This window comes from Pipistrellus hanaki, assembly GCF_964339955.1.
Source record: "Pipistrellus hanaki genome assembly, chromosome: 17".
NCBI classification, from domain to species: Eukaryota; Metazoa; Chordata; class Mammalia; order Chiroptera; family Vespertilionidae; genus Pipistrellus; species Pipistrellus hanaki.
Genome location: NC_140519.1, coordinates 35,244,571 through 35,269,049, shown reverse-complemented (window position 1 = coordinate 35,269,049; position 24,479 = coordinate 35,244,571). Strand labels below are relative to the sequence as shown.

Sequence of the window (24,479 nt, the reverse complement as noted above, 5' to 3'; positions counted from 1 at the left end):
AACTCTAAAGCTTTTCTTCTTTTTTATTTGTTTATTTAATCCTTTTCTAAGGAATTTTTCCATTGATTTTTAGAGAGAGTGAAAGAGAGAAACATCAATGTGAGAGAGACACATTGATTGGTTGTCTCCCGCAACCAAAGTCCTTGCCCTTGACCGGAAGGAATCAAACCTGGGACCCTTCAGTCCATAGGCCAACACTCTATCCACTGAGCCAAACTGGCCAGGGCCAAAGCTTTTACTTTTAACCAATATGTTGTATTGCCTGGTTATAAGCGAGCATCAAGAGTTAGAAATAAAGTGGGAGTGGAGTACAGGAAACTGAGTTTGAAAGGAGAATGAAGAAAAGATTGAAACTTTGTAGGCTCTGTTAGCCAGATCTCGATCACTCTAACTGCTGTCCTTTCCCACTGCCCCAGTGAAGTAGCATGGATCCTTCCAGTGGTAAGTTACTACTGATGAGCAGTGTAAATGCCCTCAAACATCTGGCCTAGATAATGTCCTGCATCACAGGGTCTTGCCATCAGGATTTCTCATGACATGCAGATTAATCTGAACCACAAAGTTGATAACCAACACCAGCACACTGAAATTATCTAGTCTAGGTTTTGTAATGATTTCCAAGTAAGTGGCTTCATCCCTAAATAAGTCATCTAACTCATGATGGGCACTCAGTAACATAAAGCCTTATGAAGCATGCAACCCTGATCTCACACTTGGAGGAAACTGGGTTGTGGTCAGAAGGGCATGTCCACCATCCGCCAAAGCCAGGCATGGGTTGGCCCGATCACCAGGCACTGGGCTTGACCACCGAGTGTCATTTCTTATCCCAGGACTACTGTATGATATGGTTAGAATCCCAGCCTAACTGATCTACATGCTAAACTACCAAGTAGGATTTTATAATCCAATTTGTTTCTCATCACGTAGGCAGCTGTTTTAACCAAACTGTGCTAATTTGTTTCAGGACATACATAAAATTCAGCATTCCTCGATCAAGGCTGGAAATGTAATAGTACTTTGCCAGTGAATAAAAAAAAGTCTAGATGGCTCCCATAAAAACCTGTGACATGAAATGAAGCTAATTACAAGACACGAGTTTAGGGTTTAAACTACTTAATAATTCTTATTAATCTTGCACTAAAAACTGAAACCAACAATGGACAAGAGTTACTTTGTGTAACTAACTCTCTTTAAATTAATGCTATTTCCTTTATAGTAAAAAGAAATGTTAATATAAAGTGGGTCTTTATTCTTCACATATCCTCCAAATTATAGCTTTGCAGTACTTATGGCTCCAAGATAGCCAAACTCCAGTAATGCCCTTGGAAATCTGAGATCTCCAGTATACTTTGACACAAGCCTCCTTTATTTCCTCCTTAAATGCTGTCAAAACACATGAATGTTATCACTCCGCATTACTTTACATTCGGATGTTTGGCTCTCACCAAATTAGCCAAATCATTTGTTTGTATCAAGTCCCAGAAACAAATATTGTATTAAATACAGAAAAGTAAAATAGGATAAAATTTGCTGAAGTCCAGTTACACAAAACCAGAAACTAACAACAAACACAAAACAGTTGGCTGAAAACTTAACATGAGGTGATCACACTAGTAAAATAAATGCAACACTCTGTGGTTTTTTAAACTATACTGCTAAATAATAGTTCACTTAGAAATTTCAGTAACATTTAATTAACATGCATTATTTGTTTCAAGGCAATACCTCGATACAATAAAAGATTCTACTTTTTACATACTAAATGAGTACTCTTCTAGAGTTGGTCTCAAAAAAAGTAAGAAAAAGACAACCCAGTCAGACCAGTATAATAATCTAGATGGGCAAAAAGAAGGAAGAGTAGTCCAGAATGGCTGTGGTTGAGTGTTGACCTATGAATCAGGATGTTGTTTGTGGTTTGATTCCCAGACAGGGCACAGTCACAGGTTATGGACTTGATCCCCAGTATGGAGCATGCTGAAGACAGCCAATCAATGATTCTTTCTCATCATTGATGTTTCTATCTGTCTCTACCTCTCTCCCTTCTTCTCTGAAGTCAATATGAAATATAATTTTTAAAAAATAATAATAAAAAGTAAGAGGAAGAGTAGGGTTGAGTAAAGAGAGGTTGCAGGCAACAAGTTAAATGAAACTATTTGGAAGTGGTGATCACAAGTAGAATCAAGTGGAATTGGTGACCAAATGGAAATGGGAAATAAGGATAATAGAGGAATTTGGAAGATTTCCAAGTTGCAGCCTAAATGACTAGGTAGTTGGTACCATCCTCTAAAATAGGGCATAGCAGTGAAAGAGCATGTTTGAAAGAATTAAAAGTCATTTTAGAAAAATTTAATTTGCAGAACGTATGGGATAAATGGGTAGAAATGTGAAGGTTGGAAGCTGATAATGAGGCACTAAAAGGAGCTGGTAGAAATGAGAAGGAAAATATAATAAAGAAAAGGTCATAAGAGATGAATAAGGGCCTCTTGAAGAAGGGCTAAGACTCAAATACTGAGGTAGCCTTGAAAGAAAAAGATGTGTCCCTTTCATGAGAAAATACTACAAGTAGATGTAGTGTTTGAAGGTGGATGGGAAGAAAGGGAGGTAGTTTATTTCAATTGTCTGTCATCTGAGGACAGTCACTGTTAGTCTTAACTACTGTGCTAAATGAGAATGAGGGGAGGGGAGGGAAGAAGGAGGGGAAAGAGAGGGGCAGAGAAGAGAGGGGAGAGAGAGAACAGGATCCTAAGCTGGCCTGAGGAATTAGCTAAGATTGTGAGGACACTGTCCAGCAGTTCTTTGATTTCCTCAGCCTTAGAATGAATCGGGTTGGGGATTTTGAAGTCCCGGAGGTTGATTCAAAGTCCAGCCTGTCTTTCTGAGCTTGTGCATGGTGTTCAATTACAGAGAGATAACAGCCATGAGGCAACCTCATGAACACAGCCTAATGGAGTCTTCACTTACACATACATACACCTCTCAGGCTGATGCTGAGCTTAAATGAACCATGTCACTATCAATATGAAAAATCACATGGCATAATTTTTCACTTTACAACCTAGTCCAAAACAGTCAACTTTTGCCCTGGCCAGGTGGTTCAGTTGGTTGGAGCTTCATCCCATACACCAAAAGGCTGCAGGTTTGATTCCCAGTCGGGGCATATAGCAGAGGCAACTGATAGATGTTTCTCTCTCATATTGATGTTTCTCTCTCCCCTCCTCTACCTCCCACTTCCTCTCTATCTTTAAAAAATTAAAAACATATCATTGGATGAGGATTAAAAAAATCCAGTCGACTCTGACAAGAAATTAGACAAAGAAATTGCACATATACTTATATGAAATATACATGTATGTATGTATTTATTTTTATTTCAGAAAGGAAAGTACAGGGAGAGAGCGAGAAACATCAATGATGAGAATAATAGATCAGCTGCCTCTTACAAACACCATACTGGGGATCAAGCCCACAATCCAGGCATGTGCTCTGACCAGAATGGAACCATGATCCCCCAATTCTTAGGTTGACTCTCAACCCTGAGCCATACTGGCTGGGCTATACATGTACTTAAATTATCCATTCTCTTTCATATTTATATGCTCATAAAAATGCTGACCTCAAATTTGTCACCCATTATATATGATTTCTGATATATGATACCAAATTTTACCTTAAAGATTTTAAAATTTATTTTCATAAAATAATTTTTTCAAAAGAAAGCTAATTCCATTTGTCTTACTGGTGCCTAACCTCTGTTTGGCTAAGTTGGCACCACTTGAGACTTAAAAAGCTTAGAAGACAAGACCAGAAGCTAAAACTATCATTGTACAACATAACAGGTTATAAATTCAGCCTTTTAGTACAACTTTGTACTCATTTCAATCCATCTAAAAATTAAAGACCTTGTACTTGGACATGATAATCTGGTCATAACTATCCAACTGTGATAATTTCAAAACTCTTTGCCATTGTGTAAGTCTTGGATCCTCATCTTAACAAATAAAATTACCCCATAATCTTTTATATCCCATTTTTCTAAGTTTTTAAAGGAATCCACATGCTGTTTGCCTGTCACAGGCAAAAGTTACCAAGGCAATTCACAAAAGAAAAGATGTAACTGGTAAACAAAGAAATGGAAGAGGGATCCCCTCGTTAATAAACAAGTCTAATTGAAAACAGATGACATTTTTAAAACTTGATAAGATTATGTTTTAAAACATAAAATGTAGTTCTGGCAAGGTGTGGTAAGGCTGATAACTCAACTTTGCTGGTTGCACAATGATACAATACATTCAAGTCTTGTGTAAAGCCACCTAACAACAAATGTTGGCAAATATTTCCTTTTATGTAGCAATTCTAGTATTCAAGCTATTATTCTAAGAAAGTAATCTAAAATACAGAGAATTCTGTTCATAATGACAATGACAAAAATATTTGCTTATAAAACAAATTGGTGTTTTTTGTTTTTGTTTTGTTCCTGGAATACTATGCAGCTGTGAAAGAAGGATTTCTTACCCTTTGAGACAGCATGGAGGGACCTGAAGAGTATTATGCTAAGTGAAATAAGCCAGTCAGAAAAAGACGAGTATCACATAATCAAACTTATATGTGGAATCTAAAGAACAACATAAACTGGCAAAACAAAATAGACCCAAAGACATTGAAGCATGCAACAGACAGACATATTTCAGAGGGAAGGGGGCAGGGGGTGGGAAGATATTAACCAAAGGACTTATATGCATATATACATAACCCATGGATATAGACAACAGGGTTGTGAAGGTCTGGGGGGAAAGGAGGACATCTGTAACACTGTTAATAAAGAGGAATTTAAAAAAATACAAAAGATACTTATTATGAGATAAGGTTCAAAAGGAATGTAATCTAAATATTCACCTTAGAATTTTGCAATATCGTGGCTTCCTACTGGGTCCTACATTTGTGAGTTTTTGGTGGTTTTTTTTTTTTTTTAAGAACAGTTTATTGATTTTTAGAGAGAGAGGAGAAAGAGTGAAAAACATCGATGTGAGAATAAAACTGATCAGCTGCCTCCTGCACTACCCCTCCTCTCCCCCCGGCCACACACACACACACACACACACACACACAGGGACTGAGCCAGCAACCCAGGCATGTGCCCTGTCCTGAAATCAAACTGGCAACCTTTCAGTCCAAGGAACACCAAACCATTTGAGCCACACCAGCCAGAGCTGTGAGAAGTCCTTATCCTCCTGGGAAGGTTGTCAAGGTTTAAAGAACTATGAGTAGGTCTCTAGATATGTAAGTTTAGAGATGGAACTGCCCAGACAGGTGGGAAGGATCAAAAGACACAAAGGTATGGGCCTAATATACCAGGACCACAAAACAGTGCTCTATTACATGGCAGCATGGCGCTCTTTGAGCCTCATAAGAACCTGAAGAGCTTTAGTGTCCTGGCAAGCCGCCCAGGGTCAGGTGGAGGAGCTGGCACTCATGAACAGACGAAGATGCCAGGAATGTTAGCTATGTGCAGACACTGCATGTTCTCCTTTAAGCCTCCCAAGCCTTCTAGGAAGATTCCATCACCTCTCCCCAATTTACAGAAAAGGAAAGTAGCATCAGAGATGTGACAAGGACAAGTAGTTAAGGAGTAGCAGCCCTGGGGGACAATAAGAGGGAGGGAAGGAAGGAGGGAGGGATGGAGGGATGGAGGGAGGGAGGGAGGGAGGGAGGGAGGAAGAAAAGTAATAGGGGCCAGCAGTGGAGTCCCAGGAAGTGGTGGCAGCGTAGAGACTGCAATAGGTTGGCATCAACTGCAGATGCCAGATCATGAAGGAACCGATGGCAATTCACAGGCGAGACACAGAAATGTTTATCCAGAGATGTGTAACCTTGCAAGTCCACACGGTGACTTTCTGTAAGATTATTCTCACCAAGCCTTTAATAATAGTATTTCAACAAATGGGTTTGGTCCATATTGTAGGGAGAGCTTCTCTTCCATGTTTTAAGCAGATGAGTTAAGAAAATATACGTTTTGGTCATAGATGCATATAGAGAATATGAGTGAATGAGGTACTTAAGGGCAGATATTTCTTATATGTCTGCTTAAAATCTCAAACACGCACACAATAGGACACTTGAAATGAAAATGCTGTTATCAGACAAAATTCTTATAACTTAAAAAATTTGGTGTCCTTTCAAGTTTAAATTTCAAGTTAGAAGAGATAAAACATTTAATAGACTTGGGATTTCTGGTGCCTCACACACAAAAATTTTAGCTTTGCTACATTTCTTGACATGTTTATCAAATAAAAGATTTTGCTTCTGTTCACAGTCTAGTCTTTATAACTTCAAAGCTTGAAAATGCTCAGAAGAAATTAAAATTAATCCAAAAACATTCAAATCATTTCATCCCTGTGACAATTTACAAGTGCCCATCATTTTTTCTAAGCCAATGCTCCAGGAATACATTATCTTAAACCTCTCATTTATGAATGCCTGCAGAATTACTTAACATATTGAAAGGAAAAGATTTCTTTTCAAAATACACAGTCTCTCTACCCACAATACTATCAGCACAAAAGGTCATTTATTAAAGCTATAATATCCCACCCACTTAGCGAAAATAAATACAATACAACAGACTGTCCCTCCCCAGCCCATCAACCAAATGAATAAAAAATCGGGCAGCTCACCTGGCAGTGGCTATCGGAATGTGAAAAGTATTTGGAAGCTAAACACAAAGCACAGGTTCAGGGGAAAGGAGTTCCTCCCAAGAGACATCGAACCTCTGAGGAGACAGGTGAGGGATGTGCGTATGGATTAAAATAAAATAAAGATCTGGCCAACTACGCTGGGAAGGAATTTAAACACAACAAAACCTCATGTTAGCACATGCTGGTGCCAAATGTATCCCGCAATCTCTGGGAGTCAAGCATTTTGACGGACTGAGGCCGGAAGCTGTGGAATTGAGATGAAAACCTTCTCACCATCTACCTCTGACGGGCTACCACAAAGTCGGTCCACCACAGCTGGCCGCGGCATAGGCTAACATTGCACTTTGGCAATGGACTTGAGAGCTGTTGTTATTATGTTTTTAATTAATGGTAAGAAATCAACACAAAGCCTTGAATCAGCACAAAATACACACGAGAACATCTCTCCAAGAGTGAATGCAGCCAGATCTTGGGACAGCCCGATGTGTCTACAAAAGAGGAGGACAGGGATCACGGAGAAAGGAAACATGTTTGCGAGCAAAAGTAAGATTATAAGCCTTGCTTGTTATTAACTCTGGCCAAGCCTAAACAAACATTTATTTTTTCTTCCAGTTATTATTGAGTCATATGGCCACTGGCAGGAACTGTTATCACTTCATTTTCTGCAGAATGTTTCGGAAACTTGAAACCTCCCACACTTTCCCCATGTGAATACTCTGGATTTTTAAACAACCATGAAGTGCTTGTTTCCAAAACTGAATACATTTGATGGCTTGATAGTACAGCTGATCCATCACAAACTTTTTAACAGGGCGAATGGTGGGGAAGGGGACTAAAAATGACACCAGACCACAGTGCACAATAATTAAAAAGTTATTACGGGACAGCTATAAAGAATGACAATTTAAGTTAGCATTGTCATTAAGGCTGTTTCCATTGTGCCTCTGTCTCTATTTTGCTGTTTAATCATTCAATTTACAGAACTATGGCAAGAGTACAGCCTGGAATGCTTGAAAGTAAAGAAGCAGCATTTAAAAAATGTGCTGTAATCTTTGTGTGACTGACCCCTCTGGAGCACCTGCTCAACTGTACAGGAACGTAAGGCAAAAGATGCTAAGTTAACTACCAAGTATTTGCCCACATTCTATGAGCATAAGAAAAGTAACTAGAATCTCAAAGTCCAGTGTGGGCTATGAGCTTGCTAGTAAATACATTCTTGATTGTTCTGTGGCTGTTTTACAAATGAAATGCCTATTTTAGGTAGTGTTTTCCTCTAAATGGTATCTCTGCCAAAAAAAACTACAATTGCTTAATATCATCTTTGGATTTTTTTAAAAAAAATCTTTGTTGTAGAAAACACACACACACACACACACACACACACACACACACACACTAGAGGCCCCATGCACAAAATTCATGCATGGGGATGTATGTGTCCCTCAGCCCAGCCTGGGACCCTCTCCAATCTGTGACCCCTCAAGGGATGTCCGACTGCCCATTTAGGCCTAATCCCACCAAACAGGCAGTTGGACATCCCTCTCACAATCCAGGATTGATGGCTCCCAATCGCCTGCTTAATTGCCCCTAACCGCTTCTGCCTGCCAGCCTGATCACCCCCTAACCACTCCCCTGCCAGCTTGGTCAATGCCTAACTGCTCCCCTGCTGGCCCGATTACCCATAATTGCCCTCCCCTGCATGCCTGATCACTCTCAACTACCCTTCCCTACAGGCCTGGTCCCCCACAACTGCCCTCCCCTGCAGGCCTGGTCCCCCCCCCCCAACTGCTCTCCCCTGCAGGCCTGGTCTCCCCACAACTATCTTCCCTGCAGGCCTGGTCCGCCTGCAACTATCCTCCCCTGCAGGTCTGATCACCCCCAACTGCCCTCCCTTTCATGCCTGGTCCCTCCCAACAGCCCTCCTCTGCTGGCCTGATCACTCACAAGTACCCTCCCTTGCCAGCCATCTTGTGGCAGCCATCTTTGACCACATGGGGGTGGCCATTTTGTATGTTGGAGTGATGCTCAATTTGCATATTCTTTATTATATAGGATTTCCTTTTTTCACCATTGACACTTTCTAGTCCCCACCTCCAACCCAGGTCTTTACCACACTATTGTCTATGTCCATGGGTTATGCATATATGCATACAAATTCATTGATCTCTTCCCACCCACCTCCACCTTCTGCTTAATATCATCTTTGAACCAAAGTTATTTTTAAGGTAATCTCTAATGCCACTAGATACAAACTGACCTCCTGTGAGACAACATTGAACATTATAATGTTGTAACTTGTAGCCACCCTAGAACCTTCTGGTTGTGCTATTGGAACATCATCTACAATTTAAAAGGACTCCTGTGTTTTGCACTAAAAAGGCTACAGAAAGAGCTCTGGCCGGGCAGGTGTGGCTCAGTGGTTGAGCATCAACCTATGAACCAGAAGATCACAGTTCCATTCCAGGTCAGGGTACATACTGGGGTTGCAGGTTCAGTCCCCAGCAGAGAGCGTTTAGGTGGCAGCCATTCAATGATTCTCTCTCATCACTGATGTTTCTATCTCCCTCTCCCTTCCTCTCTGTAATCAATAAAAATATATTTTTTAAAAAAGAGCTCTGTGCTGAGTGGATTTCCTCTCCTGCTAGCCTACTCTTTCCTGCGCTGAGGGCTAGTTCTTAAATTTTCACAGAGGTGCTCATTTCTGCTTAGCAAATAAAGTGTTGGATTTTGCCTAAAAGGAACCTGAAATGTAAAACACCAGGTCTCCTAGCTCCAGCCAAGTTTTATAATAGACGCAAGCCAGAAATGCAAATGATTTCTACAAACTTCTAATCCTGTTACCAATCCCTTGAGACTCGCCCCCTTACCCTTCATTTCTCTTCTGGCTAAGGTTTACATTTTTATTGCATGTTTTCAAAAAGAAAAACACTAGTAAAGATACCCTAGATTCTGGTTTAGAAGCCCCGAGAGATGACACTGAGGTGTGGACTTTAGCAGTTTTCTAATTAAAAAGTCAGATAGTCTGTTTCTCTTTAAAAAGCTTCTACTCCCAGTGTCTGCGCAGCAGATGCTCTGCTGAGAGCTGCTCGGCACCAGGCACTCAGGGTCTGCCTCACGCAGCCCCTTCCTGAGGCAGGTCTAGCAAGCAATGGAGGGTCCATGTCAGAGAAGAAAGCTCTTGTGCATCTCCACTATGTACCATTTCACTCAAAATAAACTTTAAAAAGAAAGCCAGTTTCCAGAGGTCTAGGAAATCTGAAGAACACAAGCACAATTTTGAAAGGAAATTCATTAAGTAGAAAAGCAATCTGAAAAAAAATTAACAAATCAATAAAGGAGGAAGACCCAAACCCACGAAACTATTTAGCGGTGGATGAAACACCAATCAGTCACAGATCCTTTCCGATAAAGCTCTTTTCTTTTTTTTAAGGCTCAATATAGCTCTTTTATGAACTTCTCAAGCAGTGGGCATCAACATTTTTCTATGGTGTCTGTGTTCCCTGCTCTCAGCACTGGGTTCTTGCTTTAATTCCAGTTGCGGCAGCTTTTTCACTTTTCAAACCTTGAATCACTTCGTCCTCACAGCTCCTGGAACACCTCATATACTGAAAAGCCATGCATCTCACCAGAAAAAAAATTGTGCATTTGACCTATTTCTTTCAAACCTGTGGGTCAAGGATTGATATCCCTGCTATAAGGCATATCCATTATCCAGAAGAGGAAAACTACATACAGACTCTGGAATAACTATCTGCGATTCATCTGGGCCTGTGACATGGAGCGCAGCCGGAATCCAAGCAAGAGGCCAAGAACAGAGCTGTCAGAAGTCAGTCTCTATAATCTCCATCTCCTGCGGTCACCGCACTCTAAATCATACTGCGTGTCAGGCCAGGGACTTGGCTGCACAAAGTGCTCACCAGATCCTGAGTCTAGACAATGATAATCACAGTGACAACAGCCTCAGATCTTGGGGAGGGGAGAGGGGATTGCTCTAACGAGGAGTAGATTCTGAAATCACTTAAGTAGAGCTAATTTCTGAACAATGTACACAGTAAGTGTGGGCCACTTTTTTTTTAATTTTGTGTTTGGGGGTTTCATCTGTAAAATGCATTAAACTAGCCCTTGCCAGATTATTCCATGGATCACTTCCATTGTAAAATGCAGTAAAACGTACATCACCACAAGATACCGCCTTGATAAATGTTCATCTCAATGGGACATGGGCGTCAGTCGGACCATGACTAAACCCGCGAGGAGTCGGCTCCACACTCAGCAGAACCCCGACCCGCTAGGATTGTGAAGTAGCCTCTGACGGAACACTCCATAAACAGCGTAGGAAAACCAAGAGGCGGTGGTTAATAAGTCAGGCAGGTTACACTCCCTGAAAACTGATGGAGGAAACATGAAAAGGGAAAAGTACCTAAATTAGGTCAGGAGGAGACACAAAAACATCAATTTCACAGCAAAGTAGCATATAGGACTGCTCCCAGGACACAGATCTGCCTTCCATGATCTGCCATCAATGATCTGCCTTTTACAAGGGCCGCCTTCTGTAAGCGTGTTAGAGTAGGGATGTCTGGGCCAGCATTTGGAGGTCAAAGTCGTACAGTAACTTTAGGAAATCGACCCAAACAAATCAGAAGCCTGAGATGGAGAATAAGAGCCTCTGAGGGTGGCTGGCCTGGTTACGGAATAAAAGCAGCTCGGCTCTTCCAGTTCCAGCTCCAGTGAGTGTGCCCGCAGGCGAGAGAGGCCCAGGCAGCAGGAGGTCGCTGGCCTCTCCTGCTAACGGGCATTGTACCAGCCAAACATCTCGGTGTCTTAACTGGGCCTACGTGGACATTCTGAAAACCCTACAGGACCAGAACTTAACAGATCCAACAAAGTCACTGCATAACTTAACTAGATAAGATTTTAGCAAGCTTCATTTCCTCTATCATCGGTATCAGAAAGCAGGATCTAAAACTTGGGAGTCTTTTGACTTCACAATTCTTTTTACTCTTTCACAGCACTGGCTTTGGAGCCTGAAATACCAACAAAAAGTACAATTTAAAAATTCTAATTTTCCGCCAAAACCGGTTTGGCTCAGTCAGACTGCGGACTGAAGGTTCCCAGGTTTGATTCCAGTCAAGGGCATGTACCTTGGTTGCAGGCACATCCCCAGGAGGGGGTGTGCAGGAGGCAGCTGGTCGATGTTTCTCTCTCATGGATGTTTCTAGCTCTCTATCCCTCTCCCTTCCTCTCCGTAAAAAAACAATAAAATATATATTTTTTTAAATTCAAATTTTCCTCTATTAATAAAATATTTTTTGCCCCCACTTTAAGAAAATCCAACTAAGACACCAAAGCTTTTTTTGGCCAACAGGAATTATTATATATTTTCTTTCTCCAGTTTGGGGGTAAGGGTGGTTTTCACTAATAACTATTTTTTATTTTGTTACTAAAAGGCACAGATGCTAAAACATAAAGAGGAAAGTGTGGATGTGCAGACAAGCTAACTTTGAAAACCACCCTTGAAATGGAGCTATAAAATGCACTTATATTGTGGGATGCTTTTTGTATTTGAGCTATCTTTGTTTCTCACTGGGCTTCTCTCTCCAGGAGCGGACAAATGCACTAATTTTCTCAATATGGAAAATGCCAGCATTAAAGCCAAATAAAGTCGGGTTTAAGATAATTACACTAGATTTCATCAAAGCAACTTGGCAGTCATCAAAATTCAATCCTGGTTAGTTGATGAGATTTCATCAGGCTGCTTAAGAAGCAGGGAAATAAACAAAGTGGAGAGACAATGAAAACAATGTGACAACTGTCAAACAAAATGCAGAGCGCAACATTGAACATTTCTCCAAACACAGTGCTGAAAACCCAAACCCTCCTTCCCCTCCCACCTTCACCCCTCGTGCCTGCACACACACACACACACACACACACACACACACACACACACGAGAATAATTGACCACCTATTTTGAATTTTCAATCATCTTTAATTATGCACTCATGGCATCATAATATTGATTGTGGAATGATTTGTGACTAAGTACTTAAGGTTGCATAAAAGATGAACAATTTGAGGGCTGTATGATTTTTTAAGAAGTTTTAAAATATGGGTGCTTCAGAGGTCACCACCCTTGTTTGAACTCCTTTAAGCAAGTTCCTAATAAATGTAAGCCATTCTAAAAGGAATGGTTCAAATTAGGCTACTGCCGATGTTACAGTGTTACAACTGGAGAGGCTCACATGTCATCCACCTGGTGGAAAATTTCACGTAGTGGTTCCTGGGACGTATAGTTCTGTTAATGTGGAGGCAGCGCGGTCACCCAGACTGCCACTACTGCTTCAAACAGAGCTACAGGAGCTAGCCAAGTAATTCTTCATTCAAAGCACATTTGATGACTGGACTAGGTCAGTCTGTGCACTTGGATTTGACAATTGTACCAAAGAGAGGACGATCTGACAACAAACACTTGACATTTGAGGCAGAAATTACTATAAATTACTTGAGTTAGCAATACCACTCTCAACATGAGAGTATTACAAGAAATCTTTGCTCACATGCAAGACCTGTGTGTAGTTTCATTCTATAGTTTTTGACATAAGATGAAAAGATAAGAGGGAGAAAGGGATGGGAGGCTACACAATACACCTCCTTCCAGGAATTAGCCTTCAGTTGCTTTTTTACCATTTCATTTCATTAGAGGTTCATTTCCTTTAGAATTTTTGAGGAAGAAGTAGTCTGGAAAACTGATTCTTCCCTATGTAGGTGTTTCGAAAAAAGACTCTTCATATCAGCCAAAGTCTATTATATATGTTCTATTTATAAGTCCAAGATAATAATCAGAGAATTATTATTACCTCATGGTTCTAGACTTTTTGCTACTACCTTGAGCTAAATATTCTAACAACTAAATTAAGACTGTGTCAATAACTAACAACGACCATTGGACTACATCACCAAAAAAGTGAGCAGAAAAGATGTCAGATCTGCCAGAATTTTCTCCTAGGAACAAGAGAAGATGACACCGATTGGATAAAATGTTCAAGAGGCAGCTCAAGATGAAGTAAAGTTGTATTTGGAGCATATCATGAGCTTTTCTAACATACCATATTTAACTGTATATAATTTGTATATTCACATGAAAACCTGTAAACTACTTAAAAGAGATTTTTAAAAATCAGTCCCTCATAGAATTTTGCAGGATCTATCAAAAAAAAGTAGATACATTACTGAATTCAGTCCATGCTAAGTTTCATATCGATACAACTATTTGGAGAGAAAACAATGCAAAAATAAAAGGTCAATCACTGTAAAGGATATATGATGCAATAGCATGAACAATCCTAATTGCATTACCTCTGAGGAAGTTCCAGGGATTACTATGGGTTGGAAGATAAACAGACTATATGGGAGAAAGCTCTAGGTTTAACGTCTAAGCAAACACGAAGCTTTGCCATTAGTATCTAACATTGCCATGGAGAATTCTCTCAGCCTCCCTGACCCTTAGCTTCCAACATGTAAAAGAGGAGATGTAAATGGTGCGACTTAAAGTTGTGTTTAATAGAAAGACATGCCCTTTTTTGCAAAAAGAGGAAAACATACGCAGAATCCCCAAAATGTAAATGAGGGAAAATGTAAAGCGACTCTCACTCAACCAGGCTGAGAGGCCAGATCCTCACCTGTGAGAAAGGACCACTCCTGAACCTAAGCCAAGTGCTTCCTTCTCTTCTGTAAATCCTTCTCTTCTGACACCTTCCCAACATGACCTCGGTCACTTCCGCCTCCGTGCTCACTAGTCCCCCATGGCTCTCCTCTGTGTGCAAAGTAAAATTCAAAAGCCGCGAGAGGCACTTCACCATCAGTATGCAACTTATGTCTCTGCTGTGAGCTCCTGTGACCGCCATTCTCAAGCTCCGAGCTTCAACCAGGTTCTTCTGCTCATCCCCCTTGGACACCAGGAGGACATTGTGGCATCTTTCCCCACAACATTCTGTCTAGAAAACTCTTTCCCCTTTTTATAACGTGTTTGCCTCACACTATAATTTAAGTCTTCCCTGGCCACAAGAACTAAAAATGATACTTTCCCTAAAACATCAGCGCCTGCAACAATAGTTATTCACATCTACAAATAGACCTCTGCTTCGTTTATTTTAATTTGCATGTTCTTCTTCCCTGGTTAGACTATACACTTTTTGTATCTGTATCTTCCCTGCCCCCAATTTGTCTATTTCTTTAGAACGCAGGCATTAACAGATGTTAAATAACTGGTTTGATGAGCCTGGTGACATGGCAAGGGGAAAATCATGGATTGCATTGGAAATTCAGCTCCAATACTTACTACCTGAATTGTTCTCTAGAATTAGGTTCCAAAGAGAAATTAGAAGGCACTTTGTAACGTATTTCAATAAAGTCAATACAGCTCAGTGGTTATTTACTCAAAACCCGTGTGGTTCTCTATATCAAATAGTTTTGCCAGATTGAAATAATTGAAGACCAGTCTTGAAGAAGAAACAAAAATCACAAAAGGTTACTTAAAATATTACTGTGAGACTTTAAATCCTCACCAGAAATAACTCTGCCATCTAAATAAGGCAACTCCTGGTCATACCTGAGAACATGATACTAAGTAGAAAGGACACTGCATTTATTGACAGGTTCAAAGGGTAACTGGCCCTCAGTACAAACGTACATTTTCTAGGTTCACTAGACACCAGGCTCTTCTAAATGTGTTCAATAGTTACTAAAGGAACCAAGTGGACGATTCATTCCAATATAACAGGTAAATCAAGAGTCACAGTTTCTGATTATACCTTCAGCTCTCATTGCGGGATAAGCCTCCCAAGCTGCCTCTGCATTCGGGAAACGCCCTTTGTTACCCAGACGCTGAAGACCTGTCCACCAAGCAACTCATGGCTCTGGACGTGAATCCCCATTTGAGAAATATGTTACTGTGTGTCTTCCTATAAACCTACAATGCTTTCTTTACTATGAGAATTATCATTAGTTTCCTCAATTGTTTTTCATTTCTACTGATTTCAGAGAGGAAGGGAGATGGAGAGATAGACACATCAACCCGAGAATCATAGATTTGTTGCCTCTTGAACGCCCCCTACTGGGACTGAGCCTGTAACCCAGGCACATGCCCTAACCAGGAATCCAAATATGACCTCCTGGTTCATAGGTTGATCTTCAGCCCCTGAGCCACAGTAGCTGTACTAATTTCCTCAATTCTATGAGTAAGACCCACCCCTCCCACCCACATGCACACACTTGAATGTGTCTGAATTGGAATAAGCATTCATATATGTGTGTTGTAATATATGTATATGAAATGTGTGTGTATATATTCATATATTTTTGTGTATACATATATATGTGCTGTGTATATATATGTATATATGTGGTGATTTTTCCCTTTAAAAGCTGTTACAAAATTGATATTCTATTTTATAATTAATCATTTTCTTTAAATAAGAATAGAAAGAACCACATCTACTTTTCCCCTTTCTCTGGTAAGAGGCCCAAATTTTTAGCCCAATTATTTCAATCAACACATATTTGTATGCTCTATCTTCTTTATCAGTCCTATGCCCTCATTCCACGTTTTTCCTAGTTCTGATCTTTTACTAGTAAATTTAGGGCAGTTCTTGGTTTGCTTTTAGCACGTTATTAAATAACCTTTCACACTCAGTTATTAAATCCTTCGAGTCATGGGCAGGATATAAGGGCATAACATTAATTATGAAATGTCTCTTGACTAGATGCAAGCTCAAATACAAGAAAATAACACTGACACAGAAATAGGAGGGCCAAGTTATTAGATAAACAAGTCAACTGCCCAGCAAAAATCTATTGCCAGTACATCATTAGCCTACGCCCAGTGAGTGCCACCTGAACCTTTTGTCCCTCTCTATTGCATAAATACCTTGATCATCTCAAGCACTTCTGTACGATGACAACATGAATCACACTGAGATTTTAGTGAAACTCGTCATTATTTCCTCTAAAATTGTGTGTGTGTGTGTGTGTGTGTGTGTGTGTGTGTGTTTCCTCCTTGCACCCTGATCCTGGAGGCTTTCCATGAGTACAACTCCGGGTCATTCCAGTAGCTGGAGACTATTTACAGGAAATCTCAGCGATCACACTGCCTGTGCCTCTTATCAACACCAGCGCAGGCCCTGAGAGGTGTCTGATGAGGAACATAAGTTGTTCTAAGAACTCCCTAGGGGATTTAGACTTGAGACTCTCTTATCTCATGAGGAAAAAGGAAAAGAAAAAAAAAAAGTCCTCTGGAAGCAGAGGGGTGGGGGGAATCTACCACTGACACTATGTGTGCCCTATTAAAGCTGTTTTTATTTCCGAGCGCCGTAAAAATTGTTTATATAGTCTACAGTAAGATCAGAGTAGCTTACGGCTGTGTAAAATTCATAAAAGAGAGGCCCCTTGGGAATGTCCCTGTCCTTGCCGTGTTGCACACAGGACATCGGGGCCTTCGGTGGCATATGCTGTTGAGAAATCCTTTTTACAAGGACCCGTAAAAGAGATGAGGACATGGTGCTCCTGCTGTGATGAGGAGGGGCAGCTGCAGAGGACACCAAGGTGTGGCTTCTTGCACTCACGCCTCCCTGGCCCCTCGGGCAAGCCAGGCTGGCACCGGGACAGGCTCAAAATGAAACGGGGAGAAGCGGCTGCCTCGTAGCCCGCCCTCAGCCTCCATGGGATGGGTGCTTTGCACGTCTCAGCCCAAGACGGCGCGTAGTTTTGCACTCTCTGGACATTCCGCAATGTCCCGGGCACACCACACTGCAGCCCACTTTTCTGCTGTTCCACTTCCTCAGACCTCTACCCTCTGAAATGTGACATTTAGTAGGTCTGAAAGAGGTCATTGCTAAAGTAAAATCCCCAGGAAAACAAAAACAAAAAAATACCGACAATAGGTGTGAATAGTTATCACCTACCCACTTTCCAGCAAACCAGGAAAAAAATTAAAAAGTGGTGGGTGGAGGATGCAGAGGGGGTGGGCATACTTCCCAAGATGCTGCCTAAAGTTCACCGTTAAGATTGCTGAAGCAGGAATTACAGACATTTGTTTGTTTGTGTTTATTTGTTAATCCTCACCTAAGGATATTTTTCCATTGATTTTTTTTTTTTTTTTTTTTTTTGAGAGAGAGAGTGGAAGGGACCAGGAGAGACAGAAACATCGATTTGAGAGACACATCAATTGGTTGCCTCCTACAGGTGCCCCAATCAGGGTAGGGATTGAGCCTGCTACCGAGGTACGTGCCTCTGATGGGAATTGAACCCAGGACCCTTCAGTCTGTGGACCAGCATTATATCCAATGAGCCAAACTAGCGAGGGCAGAATTCCAGACACTTGAGCTGCTGAGAGAAGTTTCTGAGGGCAGGTGGATCTTGGCTAACCATCAATTTAATATAATAGTTATGCATTAACATTTGAAATGTGGCTGCCTCTGGGTGACTGTCCCCATTTACCAACACTATGAAATAACCTTACAATTAGCTGCCATGTATCCAGAGGCACCTGGGAAACAGTACAATTTGCTCAGTTTAAAATAACTAGCACATGCTGAAACCGGTTTAGCTCAGTGGTAGAGCGTCGGTCTGGGGACTGAAAGGTCCCAGGTTCGATTCTGGTCAAGGGCATGTACGTACATTGGTTGCAGGCACATTCCCGGTGGGGTGTGTGCAGGAGGCAGCTGGTCGATATTTCTCTCTCATCGACGTTTCTATCTATCTCTCTATCTCTCTCCCTTCCCTCTGTAAAAAAATCAATAAAATATATTTTAAAAAATAAATAAAATAAAATAACTAGCACACTCACTGATTTTTAAATATAATGAAGTATTTAGCATCGCAGAAGGGGAGCAAGAATGCCCCCTTTTCAGATGCTGTCTTCTTCACATAAAAATTTCCATATCTACATTCCAGACAGCCATGAAAGTTTCAAAAGAAAAGAGGTTTGACTCTTATCCTCTCTTCCAAACTATTCTTGAGGTTGGCATGTATAAAGCAGACCACATAAATTGCAACTCAAATGTAAACAAAATGTACAGAAATAAAAAACACATGTCTAAAGCATATTTTCTTGACCCTTATCCTACTGAAAATGTGCCTATTTCCTGCTCTCAGTTTAATCCATCACAATCTACAACCATATTTAGTTATATTATCTAATACCTAGTCCACATGTTGCTGTCAATTTATATACAAAAAAAAAAAAAACAAACATTAAAGAGCTCTTATTACTATTGCTTTTTAAAAAAAGAAAATGTTTGCAGAAATTAAGGGTCCCAATTACTAAAAAATATTTTCTGTTGTTTCCTACCAAGTTAAAAGTCACTTTAAAAAAAAAGAGAGAGAGATAATGTTCAAGTCTCATAAAAGGAATAAGTTATTTTCCAATAGAAACAGTATGTAGTAGCAGATTCCATATTTAAGTTTTAACACACTCTGAAGAAAATATTAGGGCTTAAGGAATTGCAGTATGTTTTTACTAACAATTGTGGTATGGTGAGTTGAGGAAGCCAGGAGTAGAAGGGATAAAAAGCTATCAAAGCACATGTCGAAGCCTCACCTAAATTACTTTAACTGTCTGACTGCTTCTGTGTGTCAGAAAGAGAAAAACCATGTGGGGCACAGAGCGGCTAGGTGCGGGGGTGGGTATGGGTCCCAGTGCTTCTGGGCAGACCAGGGAGCAAAGGGGCAGAGATGGATGCTGGGTGGGACTCGACATGAGGCAGCCTCAATGAGAGGGTGACTTTGAAGGACTAAGGATATAAAAATAAAAATAAAAACAAGCTTGAAGTCACTCTTCTTAACCCCAACAAACTGAGGACGAATGACAGTAAAATGATAGATCATGAGGTCTTAGTAGGGGGGAGGCTGAACCAAAACAAAGCTAGTGAGTAGTCGGCATTTACTAAGTGACCTTTGGGGTATGTCTCACTGGCTGTTTCAAGTTGGAAGATATTGGGAGTGGGTGGTGATGGCAGAATGCCCTGGAGTGTGTTTGGGGTTGTTTTTTTTTTTTGGTTTATTTTGTTTGTTTGTTTGTTTTTTGTTTTTTTTTAAGTATTTTAGAACAGTCGAAACTGGTTTGGCTCAGTGGATAGAGCGTTGGCCTGTGGACTGAAAGGTCCCAGTTTCGATTCCGGTCAAGTGCATGTACCTTGGTTGCGGGCACATCCCCAGTAGGGGGTATGCAAGAGGCAGCTGATTGATGATTCTCTTTCATCGATGTTTCTAACTTTTTATCCCTCTCCCTTCATCTCTGTAAAAAATCAATAAAATATATATATATTTTTTAAAAAGTATTTTAGAACAAAAGTAAAATGATGTGTCTGTTGGAGGGAGAAATAGTTTAAAGTTGGCTACTTCAATGGTGGACAACCATGGCTCTGCCCTTGATTTTTATTATAAGGAACAAGAAAAAGGCAGGGGGAAACTTGGGTTTCCTGGGCAGCAAAATATTGGTCCTCCTCTTGGCTCTCCCTCTAGAAGCTTGCTGTACATCGCCTTGGTCCAGGCGTAGCCTCCCTAAAACTCAGTTCCCTCCTCTACCCTATGCAAGTGGGAGAATCAAGAGGGTCACATAGCATAGCCATGGAGTCCGTAGCCAAACAACTGTCCCTAGGCCTATCCAAAGCTCTCCTTCATTCAGATCTATAACCAAATGGTACTCCCTCAATTGCTCTGAATATCCTACAAAAAAAAATATATATATATAGGCATTCCTAACCAACTCTTTCACTGGCTCCTTATCCTGCTTTATTTTTCTTCACAGCCTCTATCTCTGCAGAAAATTATGCACTCATCCACTTCTTTATCGCCATGATTCCCATTAGAAAAGCTCTGTAAGGACTCATTATGCCCAATGATTGATACGTAGCCATGTTCAATAAATATCGAATGAATGCATGAAAATTAGTCATCATGAGACCTTACAAAACAGCGAGTCCCAGACAGACAGGACATAACATCTCAGGCTGAGGTTATGTTGGCCGGCCCTGTGAAGGAGTGGAAGGAGTACAGCCACTTCCCAGGGTCAGCATCTCCCCCTGTCCATGAGCATCTGCCAACTCTGTCCCTCCACAACCATGATTTAGTTTTTCTATTTGTTATTTAAATATAGAATGGTAGCATGCTTATATTTTCCTATTAATGTACTGCCTAAAATACAGCATGGTTCAAACTCAAAATTCCTTTCATTTAAAGATGCAAATTATAGCCCAGCCAGCATTGCTCAGTGGTTGAGCATCGATTTATGAACCAGGAGGTTAGAGTTTGATTCCCAGTCAGGGCATATGCCCGGGTTGGGGGCTCAATCCCCAGGGTTAGGTGTGCAGGAGGCAGTCAATCAATGATTCTCATCATTGATGTTTCTCTCTCTCTCCCTCTCTCTTCCTCTCTGAAATAAAAAAAAAAAACATGAAAAAATAAAGATTCAAGTTATATGTTAAGAGAATAATTGCGTAGCAACAGGATGAATTCTATTCATTAGTGAGCTCAGGGTGGGAGAGAGGGAAGGCAGTTATATCTGCAGTGAGTACGAGCTTTGTTTTTAAGTAGTCCATTACTTTCCTCCCTTGTTTCCTAGGTTCATTTTTTCCATATATTTTTCCTCTCACTCATTATCCACCTTTCTCCTTTCACCATGTTTTTTTTAAGCTCTTCTCCTCTTTACCCTCCTGCATCTTGGTAGATAAACAGGTCATAGGTGGATTTAAAGTATTACATAGTCTTTGAGGGTTGACTACCTGTGAGAAAGAGAAAAAGAAAGAAGAGGTTGAAAGCTGCCTGATGTGAGAGTCTCGGAACAAGCCCAGTGCAGCTACTGAAGAAGTGTTCAATTTTTTTTTATTATTATTATTTTTTTTTTTGTAAAACAGCGATCCTGAGCTTCCAGTCTCTTCCTCGCCCTGCACATCTCGGCCACAGAACTTGCCCAGACCTTTTAACAATGAATCTTAGAATCACTGGGTTTTAGAACTGGGCTGGATCTTACAGGTCACCTACCCTTATACTCTCCAATTAACAAATGAGGAAATAAGAGTCCAAAAGAGGTTAAGTGTCTTGCCGAGGGTCACAGAATTAATGGCTTGACAGGGTCCAGAGACCCAGATCTCCTGATCCCCAGAAAAGAATCCTGAAAAAGAGTGTCAGCAAAGCCCAGGAAACTCCACAGGCTATTGTCACCAGAAATGGAAGAAAAGGTAACTGATTAAAAAGAGAAGTTTGGGAAGGGACACCGAGTCACTTGAAGTGGAAATCAATCCATGGCTTAGGATGTTTTCAAAGAATCTTCTTTTAAAAGCCAATATGCATCTGACCATTGAAGGAGAAGATACACTGAAGCATTACACCATTTTTTTTTTAATCTTACATCCATTATTTTCTTATTTTCAGTAGTTTTTAAATGAAATATCTTATATACTTAGTGACTATTCCATTGCATTGACCTTTAACTTCTGCCTTCCAGTAATCGAAAGCAGCTGATTTTAATGTGCTGGTGCGTTAGTGTGAAGGAGGTGAAGGCTGTGTTTGTGTGCAATCAGGTTAAGACTGGCTCCAACAGGAGAAAAAATCCATACATATGTTGAAAAGATCTGAAAAATGCCTGTATTCCCAACCTGATTACGACTTACATTTTTGCATGGTTTGTCAAAGCAGATCACTAAAATCAAATCAAGATGTAAAATGGGCCGAAGCGGTTTTCGTCTCCATTCTTCCATTAATCGCCGTGACCTACTGAAGAAAGGAACTTTTTGCTCTCTCACCTGAGGCGAGGTGGGATACGACACTGGAAGTTATGCCTGTTTTTATAAGTTGGTGCTCAGGTTCCAAAATTAATTTTCTAGTTGTAATTTCTTACATTTTAAAATAGAAGTTACTTTATTGTGGGAGTAACTTTCCATTTCTATCAACAATTCTATGGTAGGTACCTTTTTATAAAACAAGTTTCCACATAACCTTTTAGACCTACCAACGTAAAATTGAATTTGTTCAACTGAAAAAATGTAGGTTTGGGAATTAAAACAATGGCCAGTGTCTCCTAATAAATAATACTTGATAAAACCTAAATATGAATTAAATCAGAGTTCATTGCTGGTTATCAAAAAGAGAATATTAGCAGATGATATTTACACATTTGTTTCAGCATAATTTACATTGCTGACAGTGTCGGGCTGTACTCTGTAAGACTGTTGGTAGCACAAAAACTATGAGTGCCATAAACATTACAAGTTAACAATCTAGCTGTTATCTACTAATTCTCAGGCAAGACTGGAGCCAGGTCAAAATAGTGGAACGGGAATATCCTGGCTCTTGTTACACATAAGCATGTTTGTTAGAGGAGCATTTTCAGGTTAATTTTTGCTATTAACGTAAACCACAATTGGGGGACCACATCGCTGGGAGAGAAATGGGGGGAGGGTAGTTATATAAACAATATACAACAAAGGAAGCCTTTCTTTCCAATATCTGAATACATCAGGTTTGTTTTTGGGCATGAGGTTGCAGGTTAAATGCTCTCAGCTATCCAAGAAGTAGCTTATTAGTTTTGTAAGAAAATATTTTCTTATATTTTGACTGAAAAATACTCAGTTTAAAGCGAACAAAACCATCCTTGTTAGTGAAAAGCAAACCCCCCCCCCCAAAAAAAAACTTTGTTTTAAAGACCCAGCAAAGCAAAGCAAGACTAATTCAAGAGGAAAAGCTGCCTTCCTAATAGTAGCTTCTGAATCTGGATCTAATACTTCTCAAAGGCCGGCTGGAGTCTTCCAGTCTTAAAGGTTTGTCTTCCTCCACGGATCACAGACATTCTCTGTGGGGCAGCAAAATACGGATGTAAATCCATTTTAAGCTGAGAGGTATTCTCTCTTTGGCTGCAACCACAAAACTGAAAATCTGTGCCCCAACAGAAAAAAAATAAATAAAATGAAGACAAACAAAAATTTTGATCATTTCACAGGGCAGTTTTCCAAACACAACCTCTTTGCTTTGCTGTAGATTAGAAAAAGCCCAGCTTCACCCCCGGCAACATAGCATCCACTAGTGATAAACGGTACCAAGTGATTACCCTGTAAGAACCACAGCAGGGGCGCCGAGACCTCCATCTCCAACAGACTGACTGGGCTCCACCAGGCACCTGAGCTATGTACGCGTCTCCTAATTTGTAAATGGGCCTAATCCTGTCATTACAGAATAATTACTGCAAATCAGCGCAATTACTACAAAGACATGAATAAACACACACATACCAGTAGCTGTTTTCTACAAATCATTATCAAAACAAAGAGGACCAGCTAATTGTGGTAACATTAAGACAACGTTTATTCCTCCCAGTGTTTGGGCAAGTTTATTTGAAGTTGTCATCTTCAACTAGTAATGATGCCGATGATTTTACAGATGCCATAAACCTTTCTAATCTAAACTCTTCTCAGCTGAAAGTTGGCTGCTTCCCTCGGAGCAACATCTGCAAAAGCCTGATTTCATAAGACCCACTTGCATGGTACATTAGCCAAAAAAAGACACACACACACACACACACACACACACACACACACATGCTCTTAGAAACCTCAATTTGGAAAGCCCATTTGTAATGCACTATTCTAAATTACAATATTACCAAGGTATCGTGAAAGTAAATGAAATATTCCCTCTCTACTCTTCACAGTGTAAGCATTCATCTTTAAATAAGAATAATGTGGGATTTGACCCTCTGACCAACGTTGTTATCAGGTTTCTTCCATGGAGAAATATTC

At 40.5% G+C, this 24,479-nt stretch overlaps 1 protein-coding gene across 1 annotated transcript in view; it reads right to left on the bottom strand.

Moving 5' to 3' along the window:
- RSPO2 (R-spondin 2) overlaps nucleotides 1–24,479 on the bottom strand; it is a 132,613-nt gene that overhangs the window by 23,702 nt on the left and 84,432 nt on the right. The gene's annotated exons all lie outside the window — the stretch shown is intronic.